The following is a 19,875-nucleotide window of genomic DNA, read 5'->3' as shown; positions in this document are numbered from 1 at the left end:
CTGCGAGTCAGGGACGAGACACACTACAACAGAGAGAGGGAGTGAGCGCAAGAGGGTATTAGAAGAGAGGCTTGTCTCCAAGATATGGAAGGAAGTGAGAAATGACAGGACTGCCGAGCTTTGTATGGAGGAGCCTGGCAGGGCGGGGGAGCGGTGAGGGGAGCGAAGTGGATTCTCAGGAAAGAGGGGAAGCCATAGAAGAGCTAAAGGTGATTACAGGGGGATATTGATTCCTTATTCTACCAGAGATTTAAGCAGGCATGCGAGGAATCTGCACCATGGTTGGCAAAAAGAGACCCGTTGCCTCCTGTAACCAGACACTCGGGCTTTCCAGGAGCCTAGGGAGAGAGCTGAGAAGAAAGGGGGCAGTGTGGTCTAGGAAAATTCAACTTGTCGCTGATTTGTGCCTGATGCTTGCTGTCCGTCAGCAGCCTCCCTTACAATCTTTTTTTCCTCTCTCTCCCTTTTTTTTCTTGCCTTCTCCTTCTTCACTGAAGCCTAGGGGAGCCAGTAAAGATTAAATGTGCTTTCTCAAAGGCAGCCACTTCATGCTGCTATGTCGAAAGGGCCATTATTATTATTATTATTTTTAATAGTAAAAGAAAAAGGGAGAGAGGTTGGGAGAGAGAGAGAGAAGCTAGGTAGGATGATGACGGACTAGCTTTTCTGAGAGGAAAAGGAAAAGGGAAGGGAGAGAAAAAGGAGAGACCCTGAAGTGAACGGAGGATTGTGCCTGAGAAGAACCTACAGAGGTGAGAAAAAAAAAGTTGTCTTGAAGATGGGGGTGGTGAGGATGCTGAATAGACCCTGTACAGAGGGAAAAGAGACATAATTTAGCTGCCTTGCTGGTATGATTCTATTTTGAAAGGTGGGGCGAGGAAGGGGAGAGAGCCCCGAGCTTTAACGGGTTTTAGTTGCATACCGAAATATATACAAAATATTCAGAATTTTTACTAAGCGTTTGAGGCCCCCTCCAGTGTCTTCCTTGTGGGGGGCTGCTTTGTCATTCTCTCTGACTAGCCAGCCATCTACCTTACTCAGGCTAGAATAAAAGAAGAAAAAAAAAGACAGAAAAAAAGGGAAGAAAAAATTTTAAAAGAGTCATCTTCCCACCCACTTCCCCTCCCTTTCGTTTCATTTTTGGAGGCGGCACAGGAGCCGTCTTTGCACAGGAAAACTCAGCTTCCAGGCGATGGGGAAAAGCTACTATCTATCAGGTACAGAACCGGTAGCTGTCTGCGAAGATGGAGGGGAATTATGCTTCGGATTCCTCCGAAATATTGGCAAACGGCTTCAAAGGCTCCGCGGCGGGCGTGGGGCGGGGGAGCTGTATCTCGCAGCCCGCACCCACCCCTTCCCACTTCGCGTCTACCAAATGACAGCCTGGTGCTGGCTCGGGTGACTTGGCCTTGGCTTCAGCCAAGCAGCTGATGCAGAGGAGGCCCCGTTTGCAGGACTGGCAAAGTGCACGCTAAAGAAAGAAGGAAGAAATTTTGAAAAACAGCTCTGGGGAGGTTTCTTGTTCTTAAAAAAAAAAAAAAAAAAAATCAATTTTTAACTATTTTCAAAATTTGATCAGTCCCAGTGCCTCCCTCCACTCCCACCAAATTGCCTTTTTTCTCTCTCGTCGAAGCATAAACTACAGAGTTACAGTCTCTAGATTTGGTGTATCGCTTCCTGCCCCCGCCTCCCCCTCTCCGCCCAGTTCTCCGTCCTCTGTTGAAACACCTCGCCCAGGCTAGCGCACTCGAGCTCACATTCCCCCCCTTGCTCGGAATGGTGCTACAGGAGGCTGCAGCCCTGCTCCGCTTCCGATGGGTGAGTTTCCAACGCTATTCGTATTTATACTTTTAACAGCCTCCAAATCCTACCTCTTGGTCTTCTCCTTCTGATTTCTATGATTTTGCATGCGGCATGCTGGCCCAAGGGGAAAGCGATGCCTCATTTTCTTCGCAGTCATTCGTGCTTGTTGTAAATTAAAGCTTTGAAGAGATATTTAATCCGTATTGTAGACCAGGGTTTTAAAAACATGGGCATTTCTGGGTCTATTCATATTATTTTCCATTTTAGTAAACTATTTTGCTCAAAGCTTCAGAGTTTTTTCTGATCTATTCGTGAGTGTGTGTTCAGGTATGTATATGCGCCCAGAGGTACTGCGTATGTGCATATGCAGACATGATATTTAAATAGATTCTAAATCTAGTGAACTAAAGAAGCTCGGAGAGTGAGGGAATACCCTGCCACCTGTTTGTTGCCTTTTAGTCATGAACCTCAATCAGAAATTGCCTGTCATTCTTGTTTTGCTTTGTTTTGTCTCAAGAAAGAACAATTTGTTGCGCTCCTCTCAATCCCTGAGACCCTAACTTGTGATGTTTACCGTTTAAATCCACGGGTTAGGCTCTTGGGAGCTGCGAGTCGTGCCTTTGCATCCTGGAAATTTGGTGGAACTTTTTTCTTTAAAGCAAAAACAAAAGAAAAGAAAGTTTGTCTGAAGTGATTTGAGTGTACCTCTGAGGTTTTCATTGTTAGATGGGATCAGGTGACCAGAAAGTGGCAGCTCCTGGATTTCTGTTAAAGTAGGTATACATTCTGTTATAAGAACGTTGGCTGCTCTCTGTATGTCTATATACATTATTGATGCCTGAGGCTTGTGGAACTCTTCTACCGTGGTCTATTCCTTGAGAGCAACACGCAGTACTATCCGAGCGTAACAAGAACAGCTCAGTACCTGGTGCTTGACCTCAGAACATGTCAGCTGAAGTCCCAGCATGCCCTGTGCCTCCAACTTTTAAACTCAACAGTTTATCTTAAAATTGTGCCCAATTAAAATGAGAATGTGGACATATTATACAGTCAATGCTCACACACGTGTGTCATATGTGGCTAGACAGTGGACACACAGACACACAGCGAACCAATAGTTTGGGCTAAAATATCGAAAGGCTAACATTTCTGCTCTTGCTATTCTACGTGAAGGATGGAATTTATGGGGTTAATAAGATTAAATTTATATTACTTTGCAAGATTTAAAAAAATAAAATAAAAGGAGAGATATAGCCTCCTTGTTTGGCATCTGTTTTAAAACATTATACACTATGAGTTTAAAAGTAATAGGGATTGCAAATACATTTTCTAAATATATAAAAGGAAAGAAATAGCACACCACACGCACACAATTATTATATCCTTTAGGAGTAATCAATGTCTATTATTCTTCATTTAAAAATTGGAAAAAATTTATCAGGACGTAAATTCAGTCCAAAAAAGTTATTTATAATACGAAACTGTATATTTAAAATTATCTTAAGGTAATTGTTACCATACCTAGTCTGTAGTTTTCTGAAAATGTAACTTTTTGTAACAGAATAATTTCAGTGATTTAGATCTATCTCATAGTTGGAGAAAAGAAATAATAACTTACCTTTCCTTTGTTGTGAAAAATTCCAATATGCAATTTCATTTAAACAATTTTTGTATTCTTGGGCAAACATTTGTCTTCTATTTTGGAAAATACCTAAATCAGCCCTGACTTCAAATGCTTTCTTCTTTTAAAGACTTTATATTGGTTGTAACCTCATTTTATACGTGTAGTCGAAGGTTAAGGAAACTGTTCTTTTCCTGTTGCTTTTTTTCAGGCGTTTATTGCAATTTTAGTCATTGACTCCAAATTGTAGTCAAGAAACCATTTTGTATCAGAAAACTGAATTGAGAAGATGAACTGTGCAACATTGCACCATGCCTTTTGTTGAAACCTCTTGTGTAGTTATATTATTTAAATATTACTTTCCAGGTTTGATAGTCAGAATGTGCTTCAAAGGAAAGAGTTACTTGATTTTCAAGTCATCTTTTGGTTTCTCTACAATAGATTAATGATTTTCCTCCATCTTAGCTGACGAGTATGCATAGGTATTTGGAAATTCTGGAAAGGCATCTATTTAACTTATGGATATATATTCCTACGTGATTCATATCAAATATTTGCAAAACATTTGGTGCTTTTGGAAGTCAAAATATATCTGCAGCTTATTCTATGCAAATGTATGCATGGATCAATAAAAGCATCCTAGATATAATTCTTCTGTGATTTGAAATGATAGCAGGATAGTAATTTAATACAAGTGATACAATTTGTAATTCCAAGGCACTCTTTCGGTTTTTCACATGTTTTCAAGTGGATTGCTCGTGTTCTGAGGTTGCTATCATACAACTGATCACATAGCCACTTACGAGTGCATAACGACACACAAGATTTTATATTTCAGCAGGGAACTGCTTCAGTAAGGGCAGGTTTCTCAACACCCCTTCTTCTTCACCAAGCCCATCAGTGAAGTTCAGTGAAATGAATAACATAATTGGTGGTTGGTTCAATCACTACCAGTCTAGACTAGCCCAGACGCATCAATTAGAGGGGGCTGTCTTTTAAAGGGAGAGTGCAACCGAAACAAGCAGGGCATTATTGATACTGATCTTTAAAAGTGCAAATCCAGCTTGGCAGATGAAAAAAAAAAAAAGGGGGGGAAATGGGGGGGGGGGGGGGGTGCATTGCAGGAAGAAAAGAGAAAGAAGTGAACTGGAGCTTTCGGACACAGAAGGACAGGAAGCTTGAGAGAAAAGGAGGGGATAATGAGAGAAATGCAATGCGCACCTCCTTGGAACACACAGTTACAATTCAGTTCACAGGGCACACTGGTTCACCGTATTTTTAACTAGATTCTCCCCCCGCATTTTTTTTAATTCCTTTTTTGCCTCTGTTTCCAAAGAAGTGCCAGCTCAAAACCAATGCAGTTGGAAATTTAACAGCTCTAGGAAGCTCTAGTGAGAATAAAGCCAAGTCATACGAACCAGCCAAAACTCCTTTTGCAACATTTTTCCCCAAAAGAAAAACACAGAAGATGTTTATTTTCGAGTCTCTAATTCCACGTTTTTAAAAAATCAACTGTACTAATGAATAGTACTCATTTTAAACCCAGCACCTGGGAACTAATTTTATGGGCAAGACACCTTTAGGTAAACAGCTTGTAGTTTTCTATCGAATACAGTAAAATTATGAAGAATGTAACAAAAGGCTTTGGCAATTTGGTGGGGGGTTTTTGGATGGATAAAGGACAGATGATTTAGAAAGCGTTAGGAACACATCAAGCCTCAGGGAAAGAAAATGTTTGATTGGTATTAATTAAAACACTGCTAATATATTCTAATAAAATCAAATTTAACATTCTAAAGTAATCCGCTTGGTATGTCAAAGGAACAGAAAAGTATTATCTTATTTGCATCTCTGCAATCCAAATGCATTTGCTCATTCAGCAGAATTAATTTTTATCACCAGCCTGTTTAATCTCCTCACAGATTTAGTCAAACTTATTCTTTCAAACTAAAAAGGATCAGGGTAGGGAATCCATGGAAGGTACTGGGGAGACTAGCGACCGTATTTACTACTGGCTTTATATTTTACGATGTTCTTTTCTCTTCATTCGCTATAATGGGGTGTGGAAGAAAACAGGGAGACTGCAGCAAAAATGATGAATGGTTAATTTTTCCTCTCTTTCTCTCCTACCTACCGGGTTATTTAGGCATTTCAGTTGCCAAATTATATGAGTGGCATTTATTTACATGATTGGTCTGTTGATTAATATCTCATTTATTTTTAGTTTCAGAATCTATTTTATTACAAATTCCTAATGAAAAAAGACTCTTAAGCCCGAAACCAATTGCCGTTTCTCAATTATTTTCAAGTGTAGTCCTCCTAAGAGAAAGTGGGGAGGTACATGTAAAATTTCATTCACCAAGAACTGAGTTCTTTGTTTCATTTTTAAGTCAAACTTTTTACAGAAAAATTTATACTTTTATGAAATGATGAGTTTTATGCTCTTTATTGTTAAACTCTCACAATGGATAAAATTGTCCCAAAATGACATCATAGCCAAAATGTTTCTCCTCTCATTAGTCCCCCATGCCTAGGATATCACATATAAATATGTGCCCAACACAAAAAAGGAATGGGCTATCAAGATTGAGGACCACATTAGTGTATTTCAAAAGTGAGGTGTTCTACACACTATCCAGGAGACGTAAACTACTGACTCGACTACTCATGGTGCTGCCTTCTTGCTCCCCTGCCTTTTTCAGTTCTTCAACGTAAAAGAGCAATCGCAGTTCGGTTTCACATGTATTGTTCTATAATCCAGGCAATAAATGCTAATTAGTAATGCTCAAGGATCCGACCATTCAGAGTAATTATCATAATTTACTTCTTCCTTGTTAAAGACATTCCTTGCTGATTAAAAAAAAAAAATTTAAATCGTCGTTTTACCATTGCACTGCAGTGGAAATGCACTGGAGAGATGTTCAAGGTACAGTCATATCGTTCTGGCTGCATTCGAAGTCACCGACATGTGCCTCTTAGCTGATTCCAAATGGAATTGCAACTTAATTTCTGAAAGGAAATTCATGTAAATGCATAAAGTTTTGCATGTGCACCAGGAATGTATGATTTTATTTTACAAACCCCAAGGCTCCTCCTTTCTGGGCCCACCCCCTTTCTAGAACCACTTACTGAGCAGAACAAAGGACTCTGCTAACTATAGAGGGATCATTAAGTGTGAACAGCAACAACATGATAAAGTATGTGATATGACAACATATTTCATTGCACAGAAGTGCAGATAATTAAATAATTCAATAGTAACCCTGACTAATTAGCAGAAAGATCTTTAAGGAGGAATCAAGAAAATGGATCCAATCAACTTGAATAATATGCTCCATTCTCCAAGATCAAAAATATATATTTGGTTATTTGATGATTGATTCAGAAAGATGAGGACAAAAGCTTATTCCTCAAAATGGAGGTTTGATCCAGCATCCTATTTAGGACAAATTAATCGTATGTTTTATAAGAGCGGAATTTATTGTCGGGCTCTCTGTTTTCAGTCAAAGGTATAATCTGCCATTCAACTGCACATTTCTCTTTTATCAGTTGATCTAAAAAACCATCAGCCTCTTAGCTTTTCATATTATTGCTCAGAATATATATATATGAAGCCTCCTCCACATTTTCTAATGAGGCTTGTATTTAAGTTTGTTTCTTATTACTTGAAGCAAATAAGGACCCTATGCACAGAAGGAATAGAATAAATAACCATGCTGAATCCATGTTTGGTGGCACCCTCCCCCCTTGCTTTATCTATCAAGGTAATATTCTCGGTGTTCATTGTTCATTGGTTCTTTAAGGGAGAGCTTCAGCTTTTACTTGAGGGTTGAAGCACATTAGAGGAATAATTCCCTTTGGATACTATACAGAAGGAGCCACCTGCAAAATGTTGATGCTGTTATTGAAATCTCAAGTGGAATCAGCTTTCAAAAAATTAGATATTAGATACATCCGATATCATTTGCAATGTGTAATTATACTAATGCGCATATAGTTGTGTGTTGCTTTACATGTTGCCTACTTGAGATTTTTTTTCCTTGGGCATTTCTCATCATTTGAAATGGCTCCTGAGTAGAATGTTTTTAAAGTCAGCTTTAAAAAATAATTCTTGTTAACGAGTATAAGGATAAAAGGACTATACAGTTAGCATTCTCAGGCAAGATTAAACGCGTGTGACCTAGATGTTGGAAATTAATTATCTCTAAAAGGATTGTCATTGTGGACACTTGAGTTATTTGTAAAATATTTGCTACTCTTTACTGATTTCGTTTTCATCCTGACTTTGGACGACTCGAAGTAATGGAGAATATTAGAATAGTAAATCTTACTCATAGGAAATCCATTTCCTTTATTGGAATAATGAGATAAAATGCCAGGGAAATGGCCTTAGGCAGAGATAATAATTTTAATCTAATCAAAGCAATCAAAATCATAACAATAATAAACAACTTCTTCTCTATTTTTCCTTCATTTTGCATGGCACATGATGAATCACTGAATCTCTGCCTTAGGTCATTTGTGCACTAACATCAACTTCCCTTTTGGTGTCTGGACATGGGGTCTCCTTGGACTGGAGATCCTCCTCCAAGGAGCTGACCCCTGAAGATCTAGCTATTAAGGAAGATGCCAGACAGAGCACCTGTGAGTTGATTGGTCAGCCTGGCACTTGGCACTTGCTATGTGCTCAGTAGGAGAAGATGCTCTTGATGCAAATTCAGAGAATCATTACCATCAGATCACAGAGGGACCCTAAGCAAGACGATGCAAGGATCCCAATTTATGCTTATATGTTCAGGAGACAAAAAGGATTCCAAGGGAGGCTCATGTTGAGATGATACAAGATATTACTCATTCCAATTAAGTAGGCAGAGGCTCCAAAGAAAGCTGGTTTGTTAAACATTTGACTTATAATAGACACCTAGAATATGGTGTTTCACATATTTATACTATTTATTTCTCAAAATTTATTTTAATAATGGGGTCCATATTATAAAAAAGGTATTTTACATGAGCTGTCTCTACGTAACACTAAAGAAATACATTGGTTTACTTTTCATCTGCTCATGTATACAAGGACTTTCCATTATTAGCCATGCAAAGGAGTCACCAAAAAATTCTGTGAAACATCCTTCCTTACTACAATAGCATTTTAATTTATTTGCAAATGAGTCTTTCATACGTGTATCAAAAGCTTAGCACCCCACCCTCTCACTCTATGTTCACAAAATAATGAATTCTAAAATCTGTAAGATGTATATTTAATTACTCATCCGGGATCAGTTATTGCATGCTTGATCAGAACAGAAAAATACCTATTAACAATATTTAACAGTAGGTTGTTTTACAGGTTTTAGGGGAAAAAATATACCTGTCATCTAGAGAAGCAACATCTTCAATGTACCCAAAGCGTTTAGGGCAGAAAGCAGTGATATGTGGTAGTGTGTCCCTTTTGCTGTGCCTAACTCATTATGCATCTCCATTGTGCTGGCATAATGAAGAGGCTGACAATAAACACTTTAGTTAAATTAAAATCCACCTGCAAAGTGTGTTTCATTCATAATAACTTTTGTAAAATAAAAGAAACATTAATACATCTCTTCCCAGACAGCCTTATCTGTAACATGTGTGAGTTGGATTAGTTGGTCTCTAAATTCTTTTACAGTTCTAAGAATTTTTGAAACTATTCTAAAGTATAGAGGTACAAGAACAACTCCAGACCCCTTGAATCCAGAGTCTGTTTGTACCGACAGTTGCCCTTTCAAGTTATATTTGATTCCACCTCCAGGTACCGTATTTACTAACATACTTTGCCTTGATGCTAAAACAGTAAAGACTGAAGTTCATTTTCAGGAAGGGCAGTGTCAGAAAAGAAGAACAGCTGAGGAATGAAAAAAGCTACACAGTGGGAGAAGGAAATTCTTGATCTGAGTTCTAAGCCCATTTCCTTTAACATTAACATAGAAGAAACCCAGACAAGCACCTGCCTTTCTATTTTAAGACCATATTCTTTAGTCCTTCTGTCTTCGTCTAATTTCTTGCAATATGGTTTGTTTTTTCCCGTTGGGTTGATGCCTTCGAGTTTCACAATTCCCTTTCCACTTGATTCATTTAAATTGTGTTACTACGATAGTTACAGTAATACAGCACACTTCCCAAATTAAATCCTAACGTTTTCAAAACCTCCTGAAAATTGTCCCACCGCATTTTCTGAAACCACTCTGAATGTGTAATCTCTTTTTGAATTAAGTGAACCTGCCGTCCCTGGCTCCCAAGTCTTTGAACTTGCTCGCACCCTGCCTTTCTCTCTGCACACTCTGTCTCTCGGCCCTTCTGCATTTTAGAAACCTTTCTTTTCTTCTTTTCTTTCTCCCCCTCCCTCCTCCTTCACTATTTCTCTCTCTGTTCTTCTTTCTTTCCTGCCTACCTTCCTTCCTCCCGCCCTCCCTCCCTTTTGTTCTTTCATTCTTTCTTTCAGTGGGTACCATGTCATGCTCTGAGCGAGGCACTAGAAATACGAAGACAGATACGAGGAATTAACATTAACTCCTAATCATTCTAGTGACTTCATTCACTCAGCACTTATGAACTCACAGTTATTTTATTTTGTGTTTAGTCTTTAGATTTTTTGAGTGTGTCCTTAACGTCCTGTGTTCTTTTGTTGTTTTCCTGCATGTCCTATTTTAGTAAGTTGCCTGTTGGATAAACCTGAAGTTTTTCTGATGGAGCATTTTCTCCCAGAGCAATTAAGTGGTGCTCCCACACACACTCAAGCGATACACTTGCTTGACCAATTCTTGAGCAAAGTGAACAATGAGAAAGAGCTACATTTTTCCGATGATGCAGAATTTCACTTGTAGTTAGAAACAGCATAGCCCCCAAAGTATCATTACATTTATTTATTTTTATTAAAGAGTCAATGTGATAACTTTCCGTGACATGTTCTGTTATTTTTTTAGTTGTGTTGATGTTCCTTTCAGCTGATCCTATAGCCCCCCCCCCCCTCAGGAATGTCTCCCCAGTGAAAGGACAAAGACTACAGAGACCAATGCACTGAAGGACGCGCAAGCCAACTATGAAGTTGAAACAAAGAAAGCCATCACCTGAAGAAACCTCTCCTGCTAAGCAGCACACCCAAATGGGACAGTTTCAGCCAACAGAACTCTCAGAACAAGAGGCAATCTTTTCAAGAAACGGAAAAACTTAACAACAACATCTAGATTAGATTTCTAAGGAGCCAAGGACTTTCCCTTCCTCGTGTGTATTCCTCTGTTTGTATTTAAATTCGGTGTGACATTCACTTTTTAAAATTTTTCCTAGTATGAACATGCTTATTAATGCAGTGATTTTAAAATCAAAAATGGCACAAATGTGTTAATGTTATAACAAAATTAATGCTATAAGTAGATTGATTTTTAGCCACACACAGAGTTTGATCTTAAGAGTAACCTAGAGAAAATAAAGTACTTTCGAAATAACAACGGAGTCAGAGGCAATCCAAAGGATAAAATAGTGGTGTAAAACACTCATAATGCAGCATAGAAATATCAAATTATTCCACCTGACACCAACAATCAACCATTTTTTAAATCAAGTAAGCTAGGTTCTGTGAGACATCGTTACTACTTCTAGAGTTTAAATCTAGTCAGACAGAGGTACATAAACTTTTGAAAAGATAAGTAACAAATTGGGTCAATAGACGATAAGAGCAAAACCAAAACAAAATAAAGGATACAAACAAGGAGCTTAGAGGAGGTCACCATGAGCTGGACAAAACTGGTCTGTTTAGGAAGAAAGTTCCCAAAGGAGGAAAATATAAGATGAATCTCAAAGGATGTTAAAGATTCAGATAAATGGAAAGGAAGGAGAAAATAGAGTCCTCCAGATGGATCAGTTTTGTGAGCAAAACCATGGAAGAAGGAACCTACTTGCTGAGTTTAGGAATTATGAATACACACATCTAGTTGACTTCACCTCAGACATTCAATGCCAACATATATATACATATATGGTAAAGAATTTGCATACACATTTCCCCTCTCCCACTCCAGATTTCACCTAGAATTGTAATTGCATTTCTCTGCCATTAAAGCAAATGAGAGTGATTGGTGATTATAAGGAGAACTTGTGATTTTTCTGTTAACCTAATAGTAATTGGTATTTATTGAGTTCTCACTATCTGTTAAGCATCTTACATATTAACTCACTTAAGCCTCCCAACAATCTTGCAAAATAGGTGTTATTATCCCTATGTTACAGACAATAAAACTGAGGTTTAATGAGATTAAGTAACTTGCCAAAGTGCCGTATACAGGGTTTATATTCAGAATTGCGATTGCAAAGCTCACGATCTATCTAAAGCATGAAGTCAGAATGTTGTGGTCAATGTCACCATATTGCTACTTCTTCTGTACGCTTTGATGTTTTTCTATGGTAAACAAATAGTTACTTCATTTAATTATCCCATAAAAACTTTCATTTTCTGGTTAAAACACTTGAATAATAGAATGTATTTTCATGATAGAAAATTGAAAAAATTGGGCAACAGAGGTTTTCAGCATTTTAGGCTTTTTTTTTTTTTTTTTGCCAGACTTTAATGAGGTGTTCACTTTGGTCTGCAAGAAATCTCAAATTCTTGAGAATAATTAAAAGGGGGGTGGGAGAGCTTAAAGGTCATCTATTGTAATGTTCTTTTTCACAGATGAGATAAATCCATATAGTTAGAGTGACTTATGGAAGATGACGCATTTGAGTGTGGCGGATCTAGGTCCAGAAACCAGGCCCTTCAGTCTAGTCTCAGAGGCTCTTGAACTACTCCACCCTGTTCAAGTAGAAACTTGAATTTGATCAATGAAAACGTTCTATCTGGGTGATCAGGGAGCATTGTACCTAGTAGATGGCTTCAATTCTGCACCTCTTTGGCTTCTCACCTCGATGGCACAAATAGCTAGCTGTGAACTAACATCGTTAGATCCAGAAATTGTCAACAGTCCATCCCCAAAGAACACGTAATGGCCCAAGTTGTGTGTACAATGTCTTCAATGATATTCTTAAGTTATTTGGAATTCTTAGTTTACCCAAACAAATCAGATCTCCTAAAGAGCATTTTCTTAATCAACTTAGTGCACAGTATGTATTCATAAGTGCTTCTGATGACTATTTATACATGATTGTTTCAATAGTCCTTATGTTTTTGAAAATATCAATAGTTATTTGCTATTTTAATCCTCACTTATCCATGTAACTAACTCAAGAGTACTTCGGCAATAAAAAGCTAGAGTTAAGGAAATTTCACTTTTCTTTATCAGCCCCTTTACATTTGGTTGGCATTTAGTAATGCTTAATAAAATGGTCAGGTGGATAACACAGAGGTTCAAAATGCAATTCTGTCTTGAAGGAGTCAATTAAGCTGGGATTACTTAAGGACAAACATCTAGATGTTTGGAAGTACCTGAATATTTGACTGTTGTAAATTTCCACTTAGGTATCTGGCATTGTCAGACTTAGACCTCCTTGTGGCTCAGCTCGTCCTGTTTTCAAAATGATGATTATTGGCCATATTTCACACAGTTCTCATTAAGTGATTTTTAAATAAACAGGATTTTTTAAAGAGTAGCCAAGCACAAAATGTGACTTTGTTGACATTTTATGAGACTTTGTCATATGTCCCCCAAACCCCCAATAAAAGCAATGTTGCATCAACTGTGAACTTGTGTTGATTTCTTGAAAGAGCGTGCTCTCATAATTCGTTTTCACTAGTGTATATAAAAGCTAATTTCAGGATCCACGAGGATCAAATAATCTAACGTGGTGGGAAAATTGAAATTTAGAGACAATTTCTAAACCATCCCATGTTGCCTTTGAGTAAAAGGCACTATAATCTACCCAAGTCAGAAACCAATGTGTGATCCTTGTCTTTTCTCTTTCTACCTGACATGGGCAGTCAACCAGGTAAATCCTTTTGATTTTTCCTTCTTTTTGTTTTCAAATATGTCTCCTTTTCTCTATCTTTTATGTGACTATGGTTAAGTCAGCCCTCATTTCTCACCTAGACTACTGCATCATGCCTCAGATTTCTCTTCCACACAGCCAAGTAGGAGCCAGAGAAATCTGTCTAAACCACAAATATGATCATATTATTCCACAATTTCAAACTTTTCAGTGGCCTCCCATTGCCCTTTGAATATCATGACACCTAAAACCCTTCGTATCCTGAATCCTGACCCTCAACACTCCTCTCTACACTCATGAAGTACCTCTCTCCCACTGCTTTTTTTGGTTCTTGCCATACATCTTTGCCATTTTTAAATTTAATTTTCTCTTTATCTTCTGGACTTTCTCACATACCTGACCTTCTGTTTAGTGTTCTCTCTACTACCCCTTCCAGAGTCCATGTCTTGTCCTTCAGGTCTCATCTTAGAAGTCATTTCCTCTTAGAAGTCTTCACCCCAAGCATCCACTTCCCCTAACTACTAGCTTCCCCACCTCGGTGCTCTCATAGCATTCTGTGTTTACCTCCTATTGGCACCTATCACCAAGATTATGATAATTTATGTGCCAATCTCCTCCATTTGAATGAGATTCTAGAGCTGCCTTGTTCAATAGGTTAGCCATTCCCGTATATGGCTACTTCAATTTGTTAATTAATATTAAATAAAATTAAAAATTCAGTTTCTCAGGTGCACTGGCCACATCTCAAGTGCTCAATAGCCACATGTCACTAGAGGCCATCCTATCAAACAGCACAGATATAGAACAGTTCCATCATAGAGAAAGTTCTGTTGGACAGTGCTGTTCTAAAAGACGAGTATTCTGTTTTGTTCGTCATTTCATCCCCTAGACTTGCAGCCTTTCTTAAGGGAGTTTGTCATCTGAACCACAGAGCAGAAAAATTGGGTGACTATTTTCTCAATTCTCTCAAGAATGATATATAACTAATACTTTACTATATTCTTAAGAAGGAAGTTAATTCATTACCTGTAAAGTTGCCCAGGGAATTAGGGTTTAATTCTAGAATAAAACTCTAGTTGAGAAAGCCTGTCACAGTGCTTGGCACAATGTAAGTACTTCATAAATATCTGCTGAATGAATGAATGACACCTGAATACTCAGACATTTTGTTTTATTTAAACTTTCACCTCGATGTGTGGAGTCGTGTCTTTAGATTCCCAAGGGTTCTTCTCTAAGGGATATGGTGATAGACGATTTCCTTACCTTCATCCCAAGGATGGTTGAATTGTATCCTTGCAATGAAATTACCCTTTACTTCACTTTCCTTCATTTTTTACACTGGCAAACAAGGTAGAAAACTGAGCTCTTAGTCAGTGGCTAAGACTAAAGTAAAAATGATCAAAGTATGTACCAGATTTGACAAGCCAGATTCCTTTTAGAGGTTGGCCAAAGTTCACTAAAAATGTTATTATTTCCTGGGCACCTACTATGTGCCAGGTACTTTGTTAGGTCCTGGGGATATATGAGGGAATAAGATGCACACAATTCTTGTGCTTATAGTGAAACAACAATAATCTAGTTATCTCAGTTCCTCTCCCTGCATTGTACCCAAAGCAGGAGTTCTCAGTCTTGGCTGCACAGTGTAACTATGTGGGGTGTTTAAAAAATACTGATACCTGGGTCTCTCCTCAAAAGACTCTGATTTAATTGGCATGGGGGATTGGGATTTTTTTCAAGATCCCCTGGGTATTTTTAAAGCTCCCCTGGGTATGTGCAGACAAAGTTGAGAACTTCTAACTTATGAGGATGTAGTCTTAGAGTGTGCTCAGAGATCAAGAGCTATTGGTACCAATAATTGATAGCATATTAGAATCCAAAAGAGAAACTTGAAAATCACCTCTCTAACATATCTTCATTTTACTTTTAATTTTTTAGGATATAAGCCAATAATTAAGAGTCACTGAGTTGTCCAGGTCAAATAGCCAGTTCACGACTGAGATAAGACCTGACCCCAGGTTTCTGGCTCTAACACAATGCTCTTTTTGCTGCACTAAGCTGTATCAGGAAATGGAAAATACAATTATCTTCAAATCAAGAGACAACCAACATCTACTGTGGTCATAATTTTTAAAAGTAAGAATTGAATTTGGACCAATTTGAAACCCATGGACTCAAATTTTTCTGTTAATCAAATGTGAGCACGATAGATTCATTTTGTTAGAGTGCAACTTTTTCTTTTAAATAAACATACAACATTATATGTGCAACTGTAAAGAGAGAATTCAGTTCCCTAGGAGCTCTTAACCACATTCTTACAAATTCAAAAATCAATAGACGTGTGTTAAGCTCCATACATAACTAGGAAGGACATTTTGCCTTTAAACTTGAACTACTCAATAGCAGAAATTGTAGTGGGAGGAGAAAATAAAAGAGTGCATTGTGTTCCCACATCCTCTGTCCCCAACCCACCTTATTACATGACATTCCATTCAGTTTAACATTGCACAGTACAGGTAAAAACTGCCAGTCTGTCCCCATGAGAAAAGTTGACTTTGAAAAATAACTACCATAAAAAAAATTACCTCTCTTAGTTACCACCTCCCCCCACCACCCCATTTTTAGATTCTACTCATGGATCAAGAGAATCCGGGAATGATAAATCATTTAGTCCACTCTTCTTCATCCATAGAAGACCACATAGTGAAACTGTGCCTTTCCATTTTTTTAAGGCATCAAAATAAAACTAACGCTCACATACTTCCTCCGAAACACGTTTCAGTGTTTGAGAGCCTATACAGTTGAGAAATTCCGTTTAATTTCGATTCCAAATCCCTCACCCTGTAGTTTAATCCCATTTTCTCTTCTCTCCTGTGGAGAGAAAGAACAGCTGGTCTCCATTCTCTCTAAACTCAATCCCCTCATGTCCTTAAAGACACCTACCTCCCAGCCTTCTCTTCTCCAGCATAAATAATAGCAGTTCCCACCAGGAAAATGTCTCTCTTGGATTGTGCATATTCACTGCCATATCACATATATTCATGCTCATCACATAATGTTTGTAACTGAAACAAACCAAGGCCAAGAGCAAAAACAAGCAAATGCATCATTGTTTTCATGAATGAAGTTACAGATCCAATAATAGATGCTGAATACATAGTTGTGAATGATAATCTTCCAATAATTATGTGCCAAAATTACCATAATTTCTTTTAGAAAGTATTGGTAATCTGTTGCTTTTGGAGAGGAGAATTAAAAATTCAATGATTAGGTTTCAATTTTCTTTATGCAAGTTCTCCCCATTCCCTGCAATGGAATATTCCATTGAGCATTCCACAGCAGGAGCCACCATTGCTTTGACAAAAATAGATACAGTATTGGAACATTCAGTCAATGGAGTAATCCAATTGTCTGAACATTCTTTTCTGCTTTGTCATTTACATTTTAATAAATCCCAGAATATGTCAAGCTGTATCGAGTTGTACCAAGTGTAGCTAATAACATGCAGTTACCAGATGCAATGAGGAAATCATAACATGTAGGTCCTGCAATGCATCAGCATTTGGTTTGCATGTATTTTTAGGCTCCTAGATTTCAAATAGGGATACTCTTAAAAATAAAAAATGGATATTTAGCAAACTCTTTGCTATTATCAAAATTCTGTTAGTATACCCAATTCTCATATAGGAAACTCTGGGGAGTGGCACTCTACTTAATTGATCTAGGAATCCTGGCATCTGTTCATCCCAAGGATGACACTATATATAGCTAGCAAAATGTGGAATGTTGTTATCATCTTATATCTATTTCTCTGCCAGTTTACTGTCTCTCCATTCAGGAGGCTCAGATAATCACGTTTTAAAGTCATTTGACACTGAAAGATGCCAAGATTTCAGGCAAACCAGTCCTGAAAAAGATTGTGTGTGTGTATGTGTGTGTGATTATTATTAATCTATCTGCATAACTTATTCTATGCATATATTGACCATGAATTGTTTCAACACTTTGAGAGATTTGTTATCCTGGTTTGACAGAATCCATTGAATTTTTACAGTGTGGCAGAGCTATAATGATGGTAGAGGGAGCCTCAGCAAGTTGAGGAGCCCTAAGTGTCAGGTATGTGCCTAGAGAGGATTCTTCAAGGATGAGACAATTCAGATTAGCCTCAACTAGTAAAAATTACATGAGACCTGAGGATTAAATTTAGCTCTGGTTATATCTTTTGTACCTAATACCTAGATCATTTAAGTTAGCCCATCAGAAAACCCTCACTTTAGGCTTCTCCTTTCAGCCTTCTGATTATTACCCCGTGGGATATTAACTGCCAAAGGACCAAGGTTATTTCCTGACATCAGGTAAACCTGATTAGTGTTAAACTTGTAATAAACTCAAGGACTAAAACAACCATCTTTTTTTTTGCAGATGATTAGAGCAGTTTAAATGCTTGCCATAGGCAAGCACACCACTATCACTACATAGGGTCAAGTATTGCATTGAGAGTGATATCACAGTTTAACAGTAGGGCGATGGAGAAAACCAAAATGCAGTGGCATTGTAGTGCGCAACTGAGGTCATCAGCACTTCTTGATTCCCAGAGTTTTCTTTTACTCTGCCTCAGTGTGATAACTGGTAGATTCAGCAGAAAAGTATGACCTAGTCAATAGTAGAATGATCACAGTGTCTTGAAGCCTTCAGGAGAAGAACAACTTGTCCATTCCCTTAGAATATCATCAACACTTATTCTCATAAAGTATTACCACGATTATAGAATAACGGGTTAGGAATTTGATAGCACTCAATGAACTTGAATTAATCAACTAATGATCTCAATCAACATTAAGGAGAATTTTAAGAGGTATATCAAACAGTGAAGATCAAAAGGCACAGCTGAAAGTTCTATTTTCGTGAATCAAAGGTCTCGTGTTCTAGATCTATCAATAATTATCTCCTTTAAAATTTCTGGAGTTGAGTTAGCTGATTTCCAAGTTTGGGAGATGTAGCTGATCTACCTAACACATAGAAATAAGCACAGAGAAGTTGGATAAAGAGGAGACAAAGGAATATGTTCCAAATAAGGGAAAAGTACAAGTCCTCAGAAAAAGAACTAAATGAAACAGAGGTAAACAACCTACCTGATAGAGTACAAGCTATTAGTCATAAGGATGCTCACTGATTTGGGGAGAAGAATAGATGAACACAGTGAGAACTTCAACAAAGAAATTAGAAAATATAAAAAAAGAACCAGTAAGAGCTGAAGAATGCAATAATGGAAATGAAAAAGTCACTAGAGGGAATCTTCTGTAAAATGAGAAACATGGTAATTGACTTGTCCTTACTTTACAAAGATATTGAAAGTAAATGTGGTAAAGCATTTTAGGAAGTCTCAGATTACATTATCATTGGCTTTTAACTACCCAGGTTAATAGGAAAACGCAGGGACACAGATGTTACAAAAAAATGAATACGATTTTTCAGAAGGCACTTTTGATGTTTGCTTCCACCAAATTTCCCTTTGGATTCTAGATCTCTGGACTTTCAATGATGAAGAACTCATACAAGCCATCTAGTCTATATTTTGTTTGAATTTTCTCTGCTAGTCTATAATGGACCACCTCCCTGATCAGCAAGTCCATCTTTGGACAACTCAGATAGTTTGAATACTTTTTTCTTAGACTGTTCTATCATTTCTCATTTTACCCTTGGGCCATATGATGTAAGTCTGTTCTCTTTTCTACTTGTCAGTCCTACAGATGTTTAAAGGAAGAAATTATGTTCCTTCTAGAAGCTTCTTTTCTCTAGGCCTCACACACCTAGTACCTTCAATCACTCCTCCTATGGCATTATTTCAAATACCTTGATCATTCTTATTAGTCTCCACACTCCGGTTTGTGTATCTGCCTTTTTAAATGTGCTACTCAAAATTGAATGAAATTTTCTAGATGTGGACTGACTAATGGAAAGCAGAGTGTGATGACCACTTTTTAAAAATTTTTTCTAAGTACTGGATTTTTATGAATAAAATCTCATTAATCTTCTTGGCAACCATTTAGCAGTGTTGACCCATCTCATCTCACATCAAGTCTGCTTTGTACGTGCCACTGTCAAACGTCATTTCCCTCATCCTTGGATTCAGTCCATTATTTTGTCTCCCAATATCTTTTTTTATTCTAATTAAGATATCTGATATATTAGATATTTCTCTCAGAGTCATCTTATTCACATATTTGACTCAAACTTTCCCAAAGGAGATCATAAGAAGCCTTGTCAAGTAACTTCTTGAAGTGGGGAACCCAAATGTCATTCCTCAAAACTATCAGTCTAAAAACTGTCAAAGAAAGGAATAAGGTTCATCTGGCATGATTTCTTTTCTTTTCTCATTTCTTTTTGGTCTCATGTTTACATTAGTTTTTCTTAACACCTACTGATTCTGAGAAGCATCCATCTAGATGAATGATGAATGGCAAGGGAAAGTTGGTTTGGATCAATGTTTTGCCTTAGGTAAT

General features: G+C 37.7%; 1 long non-coding RNA gene across 3 annotated transcripts; it reads left to right on the top strand.

Annotated features, from left to right (window-relative positions):
- Nucleotides 1-510: 510 nt before the first annotated feature.
- Nucleotides 511-13,133, top strand: LOC124225342 (uncharacterized). Of its 3 annotated transcripts, none has more exons than XR_006885068.1 (3): nucleotides 511-752; nucleotides 1,634-1,818; nucleotides 10,405-13,133. It is a non-coding gene; the product is annotated as an uncharacterized LOC124225342 (long non-coding RNA). The 3 variants fall into 3 exon arrangements; XR_006885067.1 differs by having other exon boundaries at nucleotides 1,147-1,818; nucleotides 10,433-13,133; XR_006885066.1 differs by having other exon boundaries at nucleotides 1,147-1,818.
- Nucleotides 13,134-19,875: the final 6,742 nt, after the last annotated feature.

Source organism: Equus quagga, chromosome 14 (assembly GCF_021613505.1).
Source record: "Equus quagga isolate Etosha38 chromosome 14, UCLA_HA_Equagga_1.0, whole genome shotgun sequence".
Lineage (NCBI taxonomy): Eukaryota > Metazoa > Chordata > Mammalia > Perissodactyla > Equidae > Equus > Equus quagga.
This window is presented reverse-complemented; position numbering and strand designations above follow the sequence as displayed.